General features: G+C 37.2%; 1 protein-coding gene across 3 annotated transcripts in view; it reads left to right on the plus strand.

The window, feature by feature from the left end:
* The window catches only part of LOC126374204 (zwei Ig domain protein zig-8-like), a 258248-nt gene that overhangs the window by 67790 nt on the left and 168357 nt on the right, over positions 1–22101 (plus strand). For all 3 annotated transcript variants that reach the window (XM_050020712.1, XM_050020709.1, XM_050020710.1), the window contains exon 2: positions 20660–20695. The gene's annotated coding sequence lies outside the window, so the exon portion shown is untranslated. The remainder of the gene's footprint in view (positions 1–20659; positions 20696–22101) is intronic.

Genomic DNA, 22101 nt, shown 5'->3' on the forward strand with positions numbered 1-22101 from the left:
AACAGCGCTGTGTCGCAGGTTCTAAGTTGGTTTACAGTAAATAACCTAGTTCTAAATGCTAAGAAAACGAAGTGTATTAAATTTGTTCTACCAAACGTAAAGAAAGTAAATAATAACATTAAAATTAACAACGAGAAACTAGATTTTGTTGAACACACAGTTTTCTTAGGAATTACTGTAGATTCAAAACTTCAATGGGGCCCACATATTGTATCACTAGCGGGCAAGCTAAGTTCAGCAGCATATGCCGTCAGAAGGATCCGACAACTCACAGATGTACCCACTGCTAGACTTGTCTACTTCAGCTACTTCCACAGCATAATGGTATTTTGCTGTGGGGTCGAGCCGCTGATGTAGAAACTATTTTCATCATTCAAAAAAGAGCAGTTCGCGCTATTTATAAGCTGCGTTGTCGGGACTCTTTGAGGGAGCTGTTTAGAGAAATAAATATACTGACGGTCGCAAGTCAATATATATATGAAAACATTATGTATGTACGTAAAAACTTATCTCTCCTTCCGAGAAACTTTGAAAGGCATACTTACGTACAATACAAGAAATAAACATAAAATTGCTATTCAAAATTCTAGATTAAGTAAATTTAACTCATCTTTTTTGGGGTTATGTATACGTTTTTACAATAAAATACCAGATAATATTTTAAATTTGTCAGAAAATAAATTTAAAGCTCACGTGAAGCTTACTTTATGTAAAAAAGCTTATTATAAGATTAATGACTACCTAAATGATAAAAATGTCTGGTATTGAATGTGTTCCTCTAGTTATTAAATAACTTGTAATGTATATCCTCATTGGTTTTTAAAAGATGTGTTGCTGTTGCAGTTTCTTGTCATTTCTTCTCCTCAGCCATAACACCTTGCGAAATGACGTAAATTCAAAAATGTTACATTGACCTTCAACAAGTTTATCCATGATAATTACGTTGAATAAATGATTCTGATTTCTGATTAAAAAGAGACAAAAAGTAGCCTATGTCATTCTCCATCTCTTTAACTATCTCCACTTAAATAAATCCCGTCAAATCATCGCTCCGTTTTTCCGTGAAAGACGGACAAACAGACAGTCATACACTTTCCGATTTATAATAATAGTGGGGATTTTTCGTGTATTTTATTCATTGGTAAGTACCTATACAATATTCTGAATCATATTTGTACATAAAAATTCATATAAATGAAAACGATATGTTTTTGTTTGCTGTTGACTGTTGATTGCGAAGAGGAAAAAAATATATTCCGCTTTTTTTACGTGTGTACATTCTGGTTTGTAATATTGCAATTTCGTTCTTTTGTTTGCATTTGTAACATGTATGCTGATTGTGAAATTTGTTATAAAGCTCATTAGTTCTCGTCCGTGAAGTAATTCGTAACAGGCTATTGTAACGAATACTGAGGGAGATGATTCCGATCAAGGTTCTGAGTTAATATGAAGTGGAATTTTCCGCCGCGAAATTTATGAAAGATGAATTCCAGAAAGAATTGTTCAATAAATGAATTTTAGAGCTATAATTTATTACAAAATGAAAGATTTTATTGATTTTTGATAACTTTTGACGTGAACATGATATAACCATATTTTTGACATGTAACTATTTAGGTCGCCCTATCTATGGAGTAATCAAGGCGATTACTCAACCGACAAGAGCGCAGCTCTTAAATAAAAAGAAGAAAGAACTATTTAGGTACTTTTTTATTATTTATTTTTCTTGGCGTTGTGTTTTGACTATTTACAAATTTCTTTTTTTTTTTACTTTTTAGTACACTAGCAAATTAACATGCTAAATATGCTGTGCCTACTTAAATACTTCTTGTTATTTAATATATTTGTGGAATAAATTATTTAATTTGATTTTATTTATGATTTATTTTGTATTTTGTTTTGAATTATTTTCAGTTTTATACATATTCACGTTAGAAACATGGGCTGAATCATCCTCCTTAGTATTAGATACGCTGTCTTTAACACGCTGTATATGTTGGAGATTTCTACATCACCTAACAACAATCCGTTCAAAAGGAATTCTCCGACAACTGCACCTATTCTAAGATGTAGTTTAATACATCTGCAATTTTTTAATCTCTTTTTGTGCTGACTGTATCATCACTAATATAACAGCCAAGGTCAAGGTTTTAGGAAAAAAATGGATTGTGGTTTCCTTCTTGCCTTCCGTCCCACATTTCTGCCGTCTTCATTTCTTCTGTCTAACGTGAGTGCGATGGCTCCCAGAGCAGTCTATTTCAAAGCCGTACTAAGACTCTTGTCCTCTGCCTCTGAATAGTACTGACGGTTACTGCTTCCCTCTGTCAGGTTCCAGGTTACATTCCCTATGTCTTGACCCTTCCGTCCAGCATTACTCTACCGATGGCTCTCATCTCGGCCTTTGTAACCGTTGAGTTTCTGACCCGAAAATCCCTGAGCAAGGGTTCCCCGTAGGTCTGGATCCCTATTCGAACTCAGCCACCATCTCACTCCTACTGAAGTAAGAGACACCAACCCGGCGGCAAAGACTCGCCGAACAGGAATTAACCCAGTGGAGGGTAACCCCTTGGGGCCGGGTTAATAGTCTTGTATGAATTGAACTGTGAACTAATAAAAAATAATTATTATCAAAAAGTCGCAAAAGTCTAGAACTTTGGTTTTAATAATAAAATTTTTCAGTAGAACTTGCTTTGGAGAAATGATAATATTAAGGGGCCTCTACGTGTTGGCTTCGGGCCCACGCACGCCTTCCAAAAGTCCGGGACTCCATATTCCCAAGATATGGAAATTACAAACATAATAATAATAATAATTATTATCAGTTTTATTACTAATAATAATTATAATCATTTTTTGCGGTAACCAAGAAGAAAATTGTCTACTATAAACAAAAAAAAATACAACCTGACCTAATAAACTTTTCCACACACATTCAAAAAAAACCTACCCCTGTTTTCTACCTGTTTCGACCCATATAAATCCCCGTTCATAGAACCAAGAGGATGCGATGGAATGGAACCATTCTCGCCAAACTTTTTCAGTTCTACAGAGATGCACCCTATAGAACTGAAACCAAGACACGATAAACAAAAACATAGGAATTCATTGAGGTGTGGGTATTTAGTTCATCTTGCGATGGATGTACCTCTAACTCAATTGGGATATTGTAGTGAGCTTGTAATAATTTGGGTGAATATCAAAATGTGCCAAGTTTGGTGGCAAATTTCATATTATTTTTTCGTGAAAAATTGGGTTCTGACATAAAAAAGGATCCAAAAGGATCCTGGGTTCCGACATGAAAAAGGATCCAAAAGGATCCGAAAGGATGTCGGAACCCAATTTTTCACAAAAAAATAATATGAAAGTTCGCCACCAAACTTCACATTTTGATATTCACCCATTTATTATTATTTAAAAAAAACCGTCTTCCTAATTTTAAGGTTACTGCAAGAACACAGTTATACATTATAAAGTATTTGAATTTGCCGCGCAATTGTACATGAATTATTAAAGCGTTTCCCCAGTAATTTATTTTATTATAATTTTTTATTTTTATTTTTGTGTTATTCCGTGTCTTATTTTTTATCTGCTACAGTGGTGTCCCTTTTAAATGAACGTTTATTTCTTTATTTTTTTTCTGGTAATTCAAAGAGTTCGATATTCCCGCTCTCGTCCCCGTTGCCAGTATATACAGGAGGTTAAAATTCGGATTTTGGACCCAATCAAGTCGAGTTCCCTCCAATCGATCCCCACCCTGCCTTCAATTTACCAGACCTCAGAACTAGCCTCAACAGAGAGACATCAAAAGCACCAATCGAGTAATGAAATTTCTATAGCAATTCGTTCCCCAAAAAACGTTAGGAAATAAAAAAACATTTGTTAAAAGCCATATTCTGTTTATTTTTGTTCCGTTTGTTATGGTTTCCATTCAAATATTAACAGACAACGAAAATATATTAACCACATAACATAACCTCACATCTACATTTAAATCGGAGTAGTCAAAGGTACATTCATCGCAAGATGAACTAAGTACTAACACGTCACCGAGCTGTTAGTTAGACCAACGTGATAGGTGGTGAGCCGTATCGCCATCTATAATGGTCGAGCTAAATGTGTTAGTGAAAACTGCACTTATGATGAAATTATAACTCATTGGCGCAAGTCCGGTAGCGGGATTAAACCCTTTGTGATTGAGAAACAAAGCCACAGTGACAGTGACTGAGAAAAAAAGTACGTTGCTCATTATCAGCCTACTTTTTTTTTCTTAAACATTATTATCAAAAGTCTAAAATCAGTCAAAGACTGAAGTCGTTTTGTTTTTTGAATTGTTATCTTATTTTTTTTTTCTTTACCTCTTTTTAGTTGCTATATGATTTTGCATGCTGTCAACGCACCCTGTTTGGGATGTAGACTGACTATTTTCGTTTGTAACTGTATATTTTATCATGTATTGTCAATGTCCTGTTGTGTGTTGCAATAAATAAATAAATAAATAAAACTTATTTTATTCATATCTTTTTAGCTCTTTCTAGTAGTTTAATTAGCTAACCATAAACTTTAAGCCGATATTTCTATACAGTTGTACATTCGCTTCATTTAATCCATAAGCACGTAATTGCCTATATATTCGCTTCTATATCGCATTGCGAACGCTATAAATTCGCTGGTAAGCACCAGAATAAGCCGGTAAAAGACAATTGTAGGGAGATTTATTGACCATTGCTTTACACAAATTTAGCGGGTATTGAATCGCGTTTTTTACTTCGAATTTTAATTATTTAGTTTGTTCAATGATTGACAGATTTAATTAATACAATAATTATCATGGAAAAACTTGTTGAAGGTCAATTTAACATTTTTGAATCTATGTCATTTCGCAAGATGTTATGGCTGAGTAGAAAAAAATGTCAAGAAACTTTACAAATTATTTAGTAACTAGAGGAACACATTTAACATCAGGATTTTTTATCACTTAGGTAATCATTAATTTTATAATAAGCTGTTTTGATAAAGTGAGCATGAGCTTTAAATTTATTTTCTGAGAAATTTAAAATACTGTGTTGTATTTTATTGTAATTGTTTATGTGTACATAACCCTAAAACAGATGAATTTAATTTATTCCGTATCTGTATAATAATTCAAAACTGAACTGGCACAAATATGTATAGGTCCCAATTCGGGATTTGAACCGTCTTTACATACAAAAGCGATGTATAAAATACATACGAGAGTCAGACGTTCTCTTAAAAATCTGAAAATATATCCTTTGAGTATCCCCTGAGACCATTCCCTGGCTATAGGAGGGTTAAATTGGCGCCGTAGAGCCTTCGTAGCGACTTCGTAGAGATTTCGTAGCAGGTAATAAAGTATGTTAACATATCGACCTTTTACCTCGGCTGGTATTAAATTGGTTTAGGTTATAATTTTCAGGGCAGATTGGCCAAAAATTCATGAAATTATGTTCTAGTGTTGTTTTGTAAAATGGCGTAGCCAAGCGTAGCTTAAATTTCTACGGCGTAGCCTATTGCTGCGTCGTAGCCTATTGCTACGTCGTAGCTGCAGTTACGACAGCAGGCTTATCACCTACATTTCGTCCGAAAGTAAAATTATTGTGATTTGAAGGGCACCCCGGCGACTTTACTTAAGTATGTAAGTCGTTACGTGAGCTAGCTCAGGGGCTTTTGGCGGCCCAATAGTAACCCTGATAACAGGGTTGGTGCGGTAGGTCATTGATCTCACAACCCACATGGGAGAGATAACCTTTTTATTTACGTCTTTTTCCAGTTTACCAAAAATATTATATATGATTAGTCCCTATTGTGAAAAATAAATTATTTACGCCCACCCTAATAGGAAAAAGACGTGACGTTGTGTATACAGGTGAAAGTGACATTGTAACGAAAACTTTGAGGGATAATTCACATCATAATTCTCAGTTAATATCATCAAGTGGAATTTTTCATCCAAAAGTATATTTTTTATCGAAAAAGAAGTCAAAAATAAATATGAATTTTGCGACGCAATCACTCAGAATCACGATCTGAATCATCACCCTCAGTACTCTGTATTTCTGAGTGCGGATACTTGGTTGAAAGGAAATTTTCTAAAATGCAATTTCTATAACATCGCCCCTAACTAAATCAAAGTGATCGGATTGGGCAGAAGGCCTACATTCGCAAAAACTGGCTTACCCTTCATTTGTCTCTGCCATTGTTTTTATCACGGTCCCCATTCATCGAAATACCATAAAAGTGGGAGATTGAGACAGGAACGAAATAAGGGAAGAATAATTGGATGGGTCGCCAAGATGCTAATGATATGTCAATCAACAGTTACAGTGATAAAAATGTATGGGATTGACTTGAGGTGACATATTAGGGACCATATTGACAGTATTAAAATGGATGTGGGATGTATAAAGTGTAGGTAAAAAAAAGGGTAATATAATGTAAGATAAACGATTAAGAGACGGACAGGTACGTGAGACAGAGATGCAAGATATGTGTGTGAAAGAGAAAAGATATAAGTGAAGACATATTCGGTTGAACAGAGTGGAAAAGCTTGAGGTATGAAAAAGAAAGGGACAGAAGAGAAGGCTTGTTTTTCTCTAATTCGAATATTAAGGTGTTAAGTCTATTCTGTGCCGTGTTAAATCATTTTTAGATAATAAAGTGGGTTATGAAGACTTCAGTGTTTGCTATCCCGCTTCTTCCCACATGTATGAGTTTAAAATATCACTGTCATTTTCGATTATTTATCTTATCATATCTTTAGCGACTTGGCTAGGCCCCCTGGAGTCACTAATACATACATAAACTCACGCCCTGTAATGCCTTTTGGAGTACTGCACAGTGAGATACAAGAATTCAGAAGACCTGAATCCATAAAAGAACACTGTTTTCAGTCAACTATATAATACATCATCATCATCATCATTAATTTAAGAGCCAATCTCTTGTCGGCGTAGCACATTCCATGCTACTTTTTCAGGGAGAAATAGGGCAGTGGTTTCCCTCTTGCCTTCCGCCCCGCAGTACATTGTCTGGCGCGATGTGATGGTGTCCTAGGTAGTCTATTTCAAAGTCGTACTAGGACTCCTGTACTCCGCCTCTGAATAGTACTGACAGTTACTGCTGCCGTCTGTTAGGTTTCAGGTTACAGTCTCTGTGACTCGCCTCTTGCGTCCTGCATTGCCGTATCGATGGCGCCCATCTCCGCGTCTGCAGCCGTTGAGATCTTCCCCCGTATCCCTGGGCAAGGGTTCTATCCGATCTCACTCAGGTCAACTGAAGTAGAGGCGCCCGTCCCCGCGACAAGGACGCGCCGTACAGGAATACCCACCGCCGCCCGCCGATATGGCCGTTTGGGGTAGTCAGAGGTAAATAACTATGTACGTCGCGAGATGAACTAAGTATGGTTACGAGTATTAATTTGTATACACTTTGGTACCATGTCACATTAACTTTTTTGATAAATTGAACTGTAAGTCTCACTAAATGTCAAATATGTTAGTGCGACAGAGTCCTAAAGTGGGTACATTATATTGCTCATGACTGTACGCGTCATCGAGCTTTCTGTTAGATCAACACTATACTGTATATCATCGCGTCTGTATCCTTGGGGGGTAGGCAGAGGTGTATAGTATATACGCCTACTCCTCGCCAGCTTTGTTTAAACACTGAATCCAGCCCTGCCAATTCCTTAAACATTGACTCAAACAAAGCCAAGCCTGCGAAGCTGAGTATATGATAGCTATCAATTTATACAGCCTTCTCACATCTTCTTTTATTGCTGGATCGACCTTTTTCTTTATTGAACTATATACTTGCCATTTTAATTAGATTTTAAATCAAACTACTCCTGGGTTAGGACCAAATAAAAACCATAGGACATGTTCAGCTCCTTGTCGTAAAATCCGACAGAGGGATTGTGTTTTTTAACACCCTTGTCCTTTGTCACCTTAAGGTTCATCATACGTGCGCTGTCAACATAATGCTGTTAGGTTATTGGCCAATATAACATTTTAGGAGAGTTTTTTAAATTTCTGCCTAAAATTGACGTGTGGTCCATAAATTTTATGCCTGTCGATTATTATTATTGCAGCATTTGGATCCAGCTTAAGCTCTCCTACTAAGTCTCTGCCACATCCGTCACACAATGCAGCTCGGCTATGCCACCTGGGAACCGGTGCAGAGGGCACTCGTTCACTATGTGAGATATGGTTTGATCCGGGTGACCACATTCACAGTATGGCGACTCCTTTAAGCCCCATTTATAGATGATGGTTTAACTTTCCATAGTTCCCTGTCGATTAGCCGTCCCTTTCCTTTTCAATGGATAAGGATATGACAGGTATAACTTAAAATTAGATGATGTGTACGGTCACGAGCATTAATATGTATACATTTTGGTACCATGTTACATTAACTTTTTTGACAAATTGAACTGAAAGTCTCACTAAATGTCAAATATGTTAGCACGACAGAGTCCTAAAGTGGGTAAATTATATAGCTCATGACTGTACAGGAATCAACACCATTGTTGCGCGCAAGCTTGCTCAACCAGTCGATTCGTGATTCAATGATCAGAATTAGAATAATTTATTCAACGTAATTATCATGGATAAACTTGTTGAAGGTCGATTTAACATTTTTGAATCTACGTCATTTCGCAAGGAGTTATGGCTGAGGAGAAGAAATGACAAGAAACTGCGACAGCAACAAATTAATAAACAAATTAACGCTGTAAACACACGCCTATTTCTGACCGAGGTAAACCGGTACTATGGAATTCCATTTGCTTCGATCTTGACACACTTTTTTTGCTTCCTCCACATTCATCAGTCGTTTCATACAAGCACGCCGGTTCAGAGTAGATCGTACTGAACCTTTTCTAAGGACATCTCCGATTTGGTCAATGTACGTTCTTCTAGGTCTTCCTCTGCCAGCTCTACCAACAACCTTCTCTTTATATACCGCTTTCGTATTTCTATTATTCTTCATCCCCTCTACGTATCCAAACCAATTTAATATTCCCTCCTTAATTTTAGTCACTATTATTCTTAGATTAAAAAAAATGCTTCTTAGAAAAGGTACACTTATCTGACCTTTCTTTAAAAATTTTTGGGTTCGATCACATAATACTACAAGCACTGTGATATGATATATTCCGAAAGCAATTACCATATCCAAGCAAACACAAGCTTTAGAAGACCTCGTACTTCCTTTTTGAAGTCAAAACGGAACAGTAAACAAACGAACGTTTAAGATACAATGCAATTAAAGATCCATTTTCAGTGCATTTATGCAACAAGGCAGGTGCATACATTGTTTGCATGCATTTGCATATGACACTTTAATACGGGTATATTTGCCAAAGAACGTGGAGTTAGAGAAAATCTGGATGTGGCTTGGAGCGTGGTTGAGTGGACTTTATGAGCGTGGTTAACAAATTAAATGAAACATATTATTGCACACAAACATTTATATAACATTTCACAACAGTTCAACCACTACTAGGAATCAGCAACAAAAAAACTTGCAATTAACACGTTCATGGACATTTTTTTACCATGTTTTGACAAGTATTTTGTATATAGATGTGACCGTTTTATCGGCACAGGTGTCGATAGTAAATTCATTTTAACACGAACGGCTTTAGCTGCTGACGGCTGTAGCATAGGTGACGTTTTACACAGAAATATACTTATGATATTAGACTGTGTTAACTGTGTTAACCGTTCTGCCATTTCTGCAAAATTTAAAACTTCATGAACAAAAGTTCTGTCAGATCTAGTACGCAATTAATCTTAAGCAATTCCATAATGTTTTGGGCTTCAACTGTAAGTGATGCTATGTTGTAGTATATTTTATGGTGACTTATAGGTTCCCCCCCCCCTATGTATACATAATATGTGAAACCATTGCCTTAGACACTTCCAGTACCCCTAAACATTATCAGGTCTACATCTGTGTCCTTCCTGTCTTCCTAAAGAATGCACGTGATTATTTTCGGTTTTTTCCCTCTTAATGTATGATAAAACATGCGAATTAGTTGCACTGGGTTCTTTTTCACAGGCTGCGAGGCAAAAAACTTGAAAAAATATTAAAATACGTACCGGGGAGGGATTAAAAGCAAAATGGAAGTGCTTTTTTAATCCAGCATAGTTGAACCGTCGTGTCTGCCCGTAATCAGAGACTTTTATGTGCAAATGTTGAGTCGTTACGAATGAATACTAAAAGTTTATTCTCTAGGGTTTAACACAACTGTCGTGTTTGTATGTTCTGTTTGCGTGCAATGAAGTATATTTGATTTGAACCTAAATTGAGCGACGTTGAGAAAGAAGAAAGAAAGAAAAACATTTATTTTAGAAACAAGTAGGTGGTACACACAATAGAAAAATGAACAAAATAATGAATTTAAACATTATCTCTAAAAAGGGACGTCAGCTCAGCAAGATGTTGTGACACTCCTACATCGAGGGAGTGCCACAACGCTGATTTTCAGCTGAACCCCAAAAAATATTAAAAATAATAAGCTTAAAACTAAACAATCAAATCAAATTAACTGTGTTAATAATATGTATACATTTAACGGATTATAATGAATTTAAGTTCGAGGGTGAGTGTGTGTGTTTATTAAGTGAGAGTGTGTAAGGGTGCATGTGCGTATTAGTGAATAGAGAGTGAAACGTATGTCGTGTATGTACATGTGTCCGTATGTTAATGAGGATAATTAACTCGCATGGAATTGAATTGAATCGCATCTGCGTGATTCATAATGGACTAAGTGCAGCAATGTTTGATCTGGACTTATTTTTCAATTCTCTCAGGCTCTATAAGGATGAAATGTAAAAATGTTTATGTCCCCCACACGATAGAATAAGATCGGCCTGTATTGGGTTGGTATTCCCTTCGCGGGTTGGAAGTTCAGACAGGCAGTCGCTTCTGTAAAAAACCGGACCTGTCAAATGTTCAGGTTAGGTAAGCGGACCGTGTGGAAAACGGGATGATGCTAAAGTGATGATGATTAAACTTAAGAACACAATAAAATACAGCTATTTCCTCCTTTAACGTAGGTATTAATACGAAACTTGATGTGTGGAACAAATGTCAAAACGACCATGAAGGCGTGCCGCCATTAAAATTGTAGCCCAATAAAAAATAAATTCAAGGATCCTATCCACTTTGCACACCCCAAAAAGCCGTGTGACTATTTATCAAATAGAATAACCTATTTATTTTGATGAAAAACACGAACGCGGTATTCAGAAGGGATCTTCCTCATTTCCAAGGCATCTCCGTCCTTTTTGCAGATGAATCTCGTAAGGTATCTGGCGGACAAATCTGATGTCCACTAGATACGGAGACCATGATTTATTGCCAGTTTGGAATTGGTATGAAAAACATAACACGTAGGTTTTGTCTTTAGGGAAGAAAATAATGCTTTATCGTGCTAGGTGGTTTTGCTGTAATAACATCAAGATAAATGAATAATGTATTATACATATTTTTTTGAATAAAAAAAAGGTTTTTGTTTTTATAACACTCACACGGAAATCAATACACGGAAGAAAGAAAAACACGAAACAAAAGAAAACCAAGATCAAAAATCATTAATAAAAAAAAGGAAAAAAAAAAATAAAGTCATAAAAATAACACCACCACCACCAGATCCTCCTAATTTCTATGCGAATTTCGCGAAATTTGTGTGTGGGTTACTTTGGTGGAGTCCAAATATTGGTCAGCAAAAATTTAGTATCGAAGCAAAGAAGAAGGTGGAGTCCGGGCTTTATGGTCACCCTCCTTCAGCTTTGCGGACAGCTATCCAACTTTTTTCTTTCTTTCAAATGACAAACGCCACAGATCGGCGCAATTTGTCGGCCGTCCACCGTTCATACCTTTATTGTTTGCGATTTTTCAAAACAATAATATTAGGCCGTCCCTTTAGCCTCCAGATTTATTTCGTTCGATACCGAATCATATTAGGTACACGTAAGCGGGTTTAGTTGAAACGATTCGATAAATTCTTGCTTGTAAGACGATGATTTATTTGAAAGTCTTCTGTAGTTCCGAATGCATATAACCCGGGTGCTTTCAAGGCCAGAGTGAACAGGCACGGTCTAGGAGAGCTCGCTCCATCTTAGGCCTCGTCAATGCCTTCGGGCAAGTCTGGGGTCAAGAGCAAACCCATCAAAGTTAAAATAAATTGGTACATTCACTATATTTATTCACAAGCAGCTTTTTTTCAATAGAATCTAATTGCGTAGCTTAATCGTAGAACTTTATAAAAATGCGGACATACCATTAAATCCTCCTCCATTTTAATTCCTCAACGAGATGTTAAAGACAGAATCATTTGGTAGTCAAATGCGTCTTCCCGCCATTTTCCGTATCCGCCATCTTGTCCTACCGTGCTTGTGTAATGGCGACCTTTGTTTTAGTTCTCTCTTTACGAGGCTATGTTAATGTTCCGTCGTAAATGCGAGAATATAGTGTAAGACATCGGCGGTACTACCGCTAGACTCCTGATAACACATGGATGGATTCTGTCAACACATATGATTTAAATATTAGTCATAAGATACCGTCTGATGACTTTCGGCCAATATCGTTACGTCTCAATTTGTTTAGGATCTAGAGGGCGCTAATCACAACGCGTTCCATTTCTTTTACCGTATTTAGCTCAGCCAGTAGGAATTCTATAGACTTATTAACCGCCTTTTTAAAAACCCGAAGACTTAAAATAATACTCGGTTTAAAAAATAATTGAATTTTAATGAAACTATTTGTCATGTGATAATAATTCTATGCAGTATTAGCAACACTGTCGTGAGGTTTTTATCATCTATTATCTTCGTTAGAGTTAGTAATATATCTTAAGTGCAGTTTTCACTTACATATTTGGCTCAATATCATTAATGAATTCATAAATGATTATCGCGTGCTCAGTGGTGAAGGAAAACATCGAGAGGAAACCCGATGAATTCACGAGAAATGCATTTTCGGAGATATGTGACCTAACCTGTATTGGGCTGGTTTTCCCTTCGCGGGTTGGAATTTCAGACAGGCAGCCGCTTCTGTAAAAAATCGAACCTTTCAAATCTTCAGGCTAGGTAAGCGGAACCTGTGGAAAACTGAGTAATGCTAGGGAGATGATGACCTATCACGTTGGTTTAAGAAAAAGCTCCATGCGGTGTGGGTACTAATTTCATCTCGTGGTGGAATTGCCTCTGTCTACCCCGATTGGGATAAAGTCGTGAGCTTATGTTTTAATATATATATGTTCATTTTGTAATAAAGCAGTAGGCGTCTACTTGGTTGCATCATCTATGGTGTGAAATGACTCTACGTCATAGACGAGTGGGGTGAATTACATCTGTAATTACAATTCTATTACATTTGTAATTAAAATTCTATTACTAGCAGACCTTCGAAATTTGAAATTTACAGTTGTTGAGTGCTGTCGAGTGTGACTTGTGGTTAAACTTGAGAAGTGAAGTGAACAGAGCCTAAAGGTTCGGAATAAATTATGTGTTCACGATCTGTGAATCCTTTGTGAAATAGGCATGCGTATGATATTGCTACATTATTCCGTCCGCTTACCTAACCTGAAGATTTGACAGGTCCGGTTTTTTACAGAAGCAACTGCCTGTCTGACCTTCCAACCCGTGAACACAGCTTCCAACACAGGTTAGGTCACATTCTTCCAAAAACCACTATGTTTTTCCTTCACCGCTGAGCGCGTGATAATCATTTATAATCCAAAGATGGATTCAAAAAACGATTTTGAAAAAGTAGGTTAGGTCCGTGCTGGGAATCGAACCTGCGAACTTACACTGATAGTCAAGCGGTTTTCCAACTGCACTGCCATGGCTTGTATTATTATCTTTTGAAGTAAACATTCAATATCACAAACCATAGTCTGAGTTGAGAGCAAGTACCTAAATTACTATAAGAACATATCGTCACTGAAAAGGCGAAATTACGTAAGCGCGAAAATGCCATTTCAAGAAAAAGCTGTTTAAAGTATTTTTTCGTTTTTTATCATATCAATTTATTCAATTTAGATGACGTCAACGTAAAATAGCAGTCCATGTTATGATATCGATATCAATAGATATCATAACATGGACTACTATTTTCCATGTTATGATATCTATCGCTAGACATAGAACTAACAATATAACATAGAAAAAACAATGTAAACTTACATTGTTTTTTTTAATTTCTATGTCTAGCAATAGATATCATTACATGGACTGCTATTTTAGGATATTTTGTCGCTTATGTAATTTTGCCTTTCCAGTGACGATATAATATCATGGTTAAAAATTATAATGTGTATTTTGAATGTGATAATGAGAAAGCATGATATTAAAGTAACCTATGCCGAAGAAGAGACGGAAGATTATACTTGATATTATCTCAGAATCATGGTCTGAATCATCTCCCTCAGTATTGGTTCACGATGTCACTAACACCTTGTATGAGTGTATGTATGTATGCTTCAATGTAATTTTAGATCCCTTGTAAAGTGATAAGAGGTAATAGATATTAACCCTCAACGCATAATATCACAAACAACGACGATAAAGGACTCAATCCTTCTGCCGGTTTAATACTTTTTTAAATTATTTAAATTAATTCCAATATTGATTAAAAAACTTATATTTCTTAACTTTTTCAATAAGCAGGTTTGAAAAGCTTTTTGGCCTCGTAGCGACTACCCTGGCAGAATACAAAATGATATTGTTGACAGTGTAAACAAGAAATTTACGTATTCTAAATTTGAAAAGTAATTCAAGCAACTTCGATTGGTGTGGTTTAAGTCATATTGCAACACGGACCTTATTTTAGAGCGGTTTACATTATTTATATTCTCTTTGTGGGTCAAAGAAGACAGTACAGTCTTGGTTCGAGAGATGGTTCTTAATTTAAAATACATAAACTCACGCCTATTTACCAGCGGGGTAAGCAGGGACTATAGAATTTCATTTGCTTAGATCCTGACACACTTCTCTTGCTTCCTCCTCATTCATCAATCGCTTCATACACGAACGCCGGTTCAAAGTAGATCGTACTAAACCTTTTCTAAGAACATCTCCAATTTGGTCAATGTAAGTCCATCTAGGTCTTACTCTGCCAGCCCTCCCACCAGCTTTCGCTTTATATACCGCTTTCGCAATTCTATTATCCTTCATCCGCTCTACGTGTCCAAACCAACCTAACATTCCTATCTCATTCGTAGTCACTCTATCGTCTTTTACACCACATCTCTCTCTTATCACACTGTTTCTTAATCACCCTAAACGCAATACCTGCTCCGTTCCGTCGTGGGTAATAAATTAATATTTATTAAGGCTAAATCCTGTAGACACTTTCTATTTTTATACATTTACAGTGACGGCGAAGCGGCTCACCACCTATCACATTGGTCTAACAGAAAGCTCGATGAGGCGTGGGTACTCAATTCATCTTGCGATGGATATACCTCTGACTACCCCAATTTATGTTGTTATGTCATCACTTACATTATTATTTTCATCCGATACAAAATTTAAGACAACAGGCCTGAGGGTGCCAACTGTCTAGTTAGGCGCAAACCATAGGATTGTATTTAAAGAATCAATCGACCCTAGTCGATAGCGATAAATAAAGGAAATTTTCATTTTCTCTGGCGGAATCGATATCGGGTTCCCGAGTGACGCAAATCCGGAATCAGAATTCGGAGACCAGATCTGAAAAAACATGCATGTTTTTTATTCGACCTAACCTTCCTAACCTATTAAGTAACATCCATGTAATTCAATTCACACACTAGACCTCATACAATCAATTACACAAGCAATTGATCTGAAAGCTCTAATGAAAAGCTCAATGAAAGTTAAAAGCTCCGATATTTTTCAAGTTTCCTGAAAGTTTTTCTGAAAGGTTCTTGTTAAAATGATTCAGGGAGGTTGAGTTTGATAACAAAGGTAATAATGCGATTATGTACTGTATTGTTACTTAAGGTTGTTGGTACTCGCAGAAGAGGAGCGGTTTTACTTTTTTTTTTCACATTTAACTACTTGTCGAACAAAGCGTATGCGACCGCTGCGTGTTAAAATCTATCTTAACATTCAAGCGTACAGTTTTTATCGATTCGTACTGCGCGGCCTCGCAGGGTCGCAGACGGCCCGACGCTGCCCGAAAGGCTCGTGGGAACGGTATTAAGTAAATAAAACGCGCAAGTACATGGTTAGAAGAACGCTTAACTCTCATTGTGAGGTCGCCGGTTCTAAACCCAGCACGAGCTTAAACCAATGATTTTCAAATTTCTTTTCGAATCCATAATTTGGATCACAATGATTATCACGTGCTCATCGGTGAAGGAAAACATCGACAAGAAACCCATATTCCCGAGAAATGCGTTTCGGAGGTGTGTGACCTAAGCTGTATTGGGCTGGTTTTCCCTTTCGCGGGTTGAAAGGTCGGACAGGCAGTCGCTTCCGTAAGAAACCGGACCTGCCAGAACCTTACTTTGGGTAATCGTACACCATGAGGAACAGGATACTACCGCTGACGAGATGATGGACGTGTCGTAAACCGCGCCCGCTTCCGCTCATCAACACGTTCACTCCCCTTTATCCGACGAACCATACCATCTACACAATTTTCGCATCGCCAGTCAATATTTTGGAACGTGTATTTCCTTTGATGCCAATAATACCGTTACTTGAGCAGGTATTCCCTAAGTTTAGTAACCTTGTTATTTTTCTCAAAAGAACTCTTGGGAGCCACTTAAACATATTTTAGGTTGGGAAAAATTGTAGTAACTCACGCGGAAGTAAAAACGTATTTCTGGATCACTAGAAGGGAAACCAAGTATGTGTATTCACTTCCTAATTTTACGTTACATTGGTGCTAATTCCTGTAAATACCATCTAATTTTATTTTACGTTATATCTGTCATTTTCTTATCCGCCGAAAAGGAAAGGGACGGGTAATCGACAAGCATAAAATTTATGGAACACACGTCAATTTTAAGCACAAATCTAAACCAACCGTCTAAAAATTTTACACCCGTCAATAACCCGACATAGTTAAGTAGACAGCACGTCAAACGGATTGCATACCCGCGACGTACCTTTTGATTCGCCCGGGTTATTCATTCATTTACTCATTCTTCCTAAAATTAAGAGCTGTGAATCATCCGTCCCTTTCCTTTTCGACGGATATGAAAATGACGGATATAACTTAAAATAAAATTAGGCGGTGTCTGCAGGAATCGGGGCCATTATACCTGTAATTTTCTTATCCACATAAAACGAAAGGAACAGATGATTGACTATTAGAAAATTTAAAATGAATGAATGAATAACCCGGGCGAATGAAACAGGCACGTCGCTGTTTGACGTGGTCTGTCAAATCAATACGGTCGGTTTATTGGCCAATGTAAAATTTAGAGAAGGCTGCTTTTTCTGCATAAACTTGACGTGTGTTCCATAAAGTTTATGCCTGTCAATCACCCGTCCCTTTCCTTTTCTGCGGATAAGTAAATGACAGGTATAACTGGAAATAAAATTAGATAGCCTGTACTGCAATTAGTACCAATATCAAATTATTTTTGTTTTGTTCAGTTTCTCGTAAGTTGCCAAAGAGTAAAGAGAAGCGCACGCAGACTATCTCCCTCGCACTTACGCGAGATTTGTGTACCTATGCAATGTCCAGTGTGTCGAGTCGTCAAACTCCGTGGCCTCCGTGGTCCAGTGGTTGAGCGTTGGGCTCACGACCCGGAGGTCCCAGGTTCGATTCCCGGTGGGGACATATCACAAAAATCACTTTGTGGTCCCTAGTTTGGTTAGGACATTACAGGCTGATCACCTGATTGTCCGAAAGTAAGACGATCCGTGCTTCGGAAGGCACGTTAAGACGTTGGTCCCGGTTACTACTTACTGATGTAAGTATATAGTCGTTACATGAGCCATGTCAGGAGCCTTTGGCGGCTATTGAGCCGCCTCAATTGAGGTGAATTACCAACCTCATCATCAGGGTTATTCAATAATAACCCTGGTTGGTAATTCACCTCACAACCCACACGATAGAAGAAGAGTCGTCAAACTGTCACTTGTAAAAATATCAGGCATTGTATTATTATTCTAGAATGATCATTATCCATATTTTGGACTGCAATATGTTTGGTCGCAAGCTGGTTTCCAGTAACTTGCGCTTACTCCGATATGGATTATGGGATGGGAAGCGTTCAAATCAAATCAAATCAAATATACTTTATTGCACAGAACTAAAATTTCAACAATCAGACAAAACACATGAATACAGTACAATTTGGGCGGCCTTATTGCTCTAGAGCAATAAGAAATAAATCCCTTCCTTCCTTTCCTGTTAAATTTGATATTTTCAAAGGTATTTTCGAATTTTCTCTTAAAATTTAGTAAGTATTCGCAGACCCAACTCACACACATGTAAAACAGGTTTTCCTAACACTGGCTTAACGCTTTTCCTGTCATTACGGTATATCTAAAGAACCTTGATAATGTAAATATTTATATAAGTTAACAACTATGTGAACATTTGTGCAAACATTCACTTAAACATTGATGTGAACAATAATGTAAACATTTAAGTAAGCATTTATGAACAATAAATTTATTTGCATTTGTACTTCCAAATAATGATAATCAAACTCGCAATTGAAATGGTATCAAATAATTTTCAAACTTGGAATTAAGCTCTCAGTAATAGTATTTTTATAAAACTCAATCATAAATGCAAAGTTTTTCATATAGAGAAATGTAATGAAATTTACTTTGTAGGTTAGTGGGAAACGTACGACTCTCGGCGAACAAAGTTGCAGAAATCAATTACTTACTTTTACTTCAACTAAACAGAAACTATGTATGTACTAACTTTCGCGACATAATTTGTCGAAATAATAAATTATAATACATACTATATAACATAATCTCACCCCCGTAGCCGTAATGGAGAGGACAGAAGACAATTTGTGACCACTTTTTATACGAAGTCTTAAGACAGATATTATACCTAAATCGTTTATAAGTATCTTTTTTTTTCTAATTAGAAAAGCTTTGTTGAGATTGCCTTCACTTTCTTCTTCTATCGTGTGGGTTGTGAGGTGGATTACCAACCCCATCAACCCTGGCGTCAAGGTTATTACTGAACCGCCATAGGCCCCTGACATGACTCATGTAACGACTACGTACTTATATCAGTAAGTAAGTAGTAACTGGGACCAACGGCTTAACGTGCTCCCGAAGCACGGATCATCTTACGTTTTGGACAATCAGGTGATCAGCCTATAATGTCCTAACCAAACTAGGGATCAGAAAGTGATTTTTGTGATTGGTCCCCACTGGGAATCGAACCCGGGACCTCTGGATCGTGAGCACATCGCTCAACCACTGAACCACGGAGGTCGTTACTGTTTCTATTCAGATTTCGCTAAATCGGATTTCTTTTGATTGACCAGTCTGTAGCTGTTAGGATGAGAAGGTTTTGTAAGTTTAAATGAAGTTGTGGAATGGAGACATTACTTTTTATGGACGAAACATAAAACGTTATTTGATGTTCAGACCTCCCGCTGTCCTATACATTTTGGGGCTTTGAGTGAAGCGGATATATTAGAAGGTGGTAGATATATTATGTTTAAAGATGAAGTCCCTCAGCGTTACAGATTCCGATGTGGTAGTAGTTTTACAGCTAGTTACATAATATTTAATTTAATTTTTGACGTTCAAAAAACGCTAACTTTGTAAGCCAATATTGCTAAAATAAATATTTTTGAATTTGAATTTTTGAAAGGTTGTTGAGAAATCTCTTTATTTAGAGATAAGCTTACCAGTACTATTTGTTTTCTTTGTATGTTTCTTGTGTCTGTTTTATTGTGTATAAATAAATAAATAATTAAAGATAGATCATGTCATGTCATATAACATGACATAACATACACAGCGTCCATGCGTCCCCCTGTTAGGCACAGGCCTCCCCTTAATCTACCAGAAGGGGGTTTGGAGCATACTCCACCACGCTGCTCCACTGCGGTTTGGTGGACGTAAGAAATGCCATCTGAGAAAAATGTGTACTAAGTTACATAAAAAAATGAGTCCCTTCACCAAGCGAGAACAATAAAAAGACAACTTTATTTTTTAACAGGGTTATTGTTTATTTTAGGTTTGCCTTAGATAGCATTCACGGTATGGCTGATCTAACGGGAAAGGTTGGGGGCTGAGAATTGCATCAATGTGGTCTGTTTTAGTCCGCCAGACAGAATAAAAAAATCTGAAACCTCAAACCCTGGGTCAGTAGACTGATGAGAGTATTATATTGAAGAGAATGTCGAAATCGATGAGCGCTTTCTTTTCATTCCTTCCACGAATTTAGTCAATAAATACTATTTGATATTTATTGATATTAATGGATGTCATGAATTATTAAACGATTCCAAGTATCCTTAACAATAAAAATCGTCGATTACATTTTTAAAAATCAGGGGATATTTTCCAAAGTATTATTTTGAATATTTATTTGTTTTTATTTTTCGTTTTTCCTGTTTACTGAATAATAAATGTAACAGGTATTAAAGTTTTTTTAACAGAGATAATGTTTTTAAGCCGCCATTTTTTTTTTGTTACAGGTGCAGCTTAAATTGTAACCGGCCATTATGAGAACGGTGAGTACTTTAATAAAAATAGTATTAAATTATTGAAAGAAAAGATCCTATCTTGAAAGGTGAACTATCTCTTAAGGTGATGGGCTGATAACCTCTCAAGTTGCAGTTCATAATAACCATTTTAAGTGAATCTCTGCCCCCACGGCAGAACAACAAGAAAATCACACTTTTAAACAGGGAGCGCCGCTTCGAACCCCGGTCCGGACTTGCACCAATGAGTTAAGTATCTTATTTTTTTTTCTTTATATCCTTAATCTAAATACATGGTTTGAATGATGCCGTTAAACCACAAAGGTTTGTCTCGGCATCCATTCGTCGCATTAAAACAGAAAAATAAAAAATAAAATAAAAATAATAATATAAAAATACAGAAAACATTGAAAATAATGAACTCAAAAACACACAGTGCACTGTCGTACCGAGTAGGCATAAATGCCAATCAATGCGGCGTACCTCGTATACGAGATTCCCCCTAAAACCAGTTTGTCGCTTCCTCGATGCTAAATTAAATTAACAACAACCTCCGTGGTCTAGTGGTTAGAGCATTAGGCTCACGATCTGGATGTCCGGGTTTGATTCCCGATGGGGACATTGTCGAAATCACTTTGTGAGACTGTCCTTTGTTTGGTAAGGACTTTTCAGGCTTGAATCACCTGATTGTCCGAAAAAGTAAGATGATTCCGTGCTTCGGAGGGCACGTTAAGCCGTTGGTCCCGGCTAATAGCCGTAAAAACACCTCCATCAACCCGCAGTGGAGCAGCGTGGTGGAGTATGCTCCATACCCCCTCTGGTTGATTGAGGGGAGGCCTGTGCCCAGCAGTGGGACGTATATAGGCAGTTTATGTTTATGTAACATAAAGTGCAGTTTTCTCTAACACTGTTCGCTCGACCAATACAGACGGCGATTCGTCTCACCACCATGATCTAACAGAAAGCTCTATGAAGTGTGGTTACTTAGTTCATCTTGTCTTAGTTATCATAGAGTACCCCATTAGGATATAGTCGTGACCTTTAAGTTTTGAATGTGACTGAACTACGCGCCGCCTTGGATGGTGCTCTTCAATGAAATTTAGTATTGTTTCAACTATTTTTATACTTTATTTACTTTTATTATAATGAAATTACAAAATTTTAATACAGCTTCGTCAATGACGGAAAACGCAGTCCCGGCCCCTTCCTCTTGACAGGTAGACGTCACTTTGACAGATTGTAATTCTGATACACGCTCAAACATCCTGCCCCCCCTCGACGACAGTGGAAGTTCGAGTTGATTGATTGATGGGGTCCGGCAAGCAGCATAACCTGTGGACTGCCCGGCGAAGTGTTCCTCTAGATGTCTTTACTTCTGCGACTCTTTGTATACCATCAGGACCTGAGAAAAGCTTTTCGATCCGTCCCATGCGCCA

Source organism: Pectinophora gossypiella, chromosome 17 (assembly GCF_024362695.1).
Source record: "Pectinophora gossypiella chromosome 17, ilPecGoss1.1, whole genome shotgun sequence".
In the NCBI taxonomy this organism is placed as follows: Eukaryota; Metazoa; Arthropoda; class Insecta; order Lepidoptera; family Gelechiidae; genus Pectinophora; species Pectinophora gossypiella.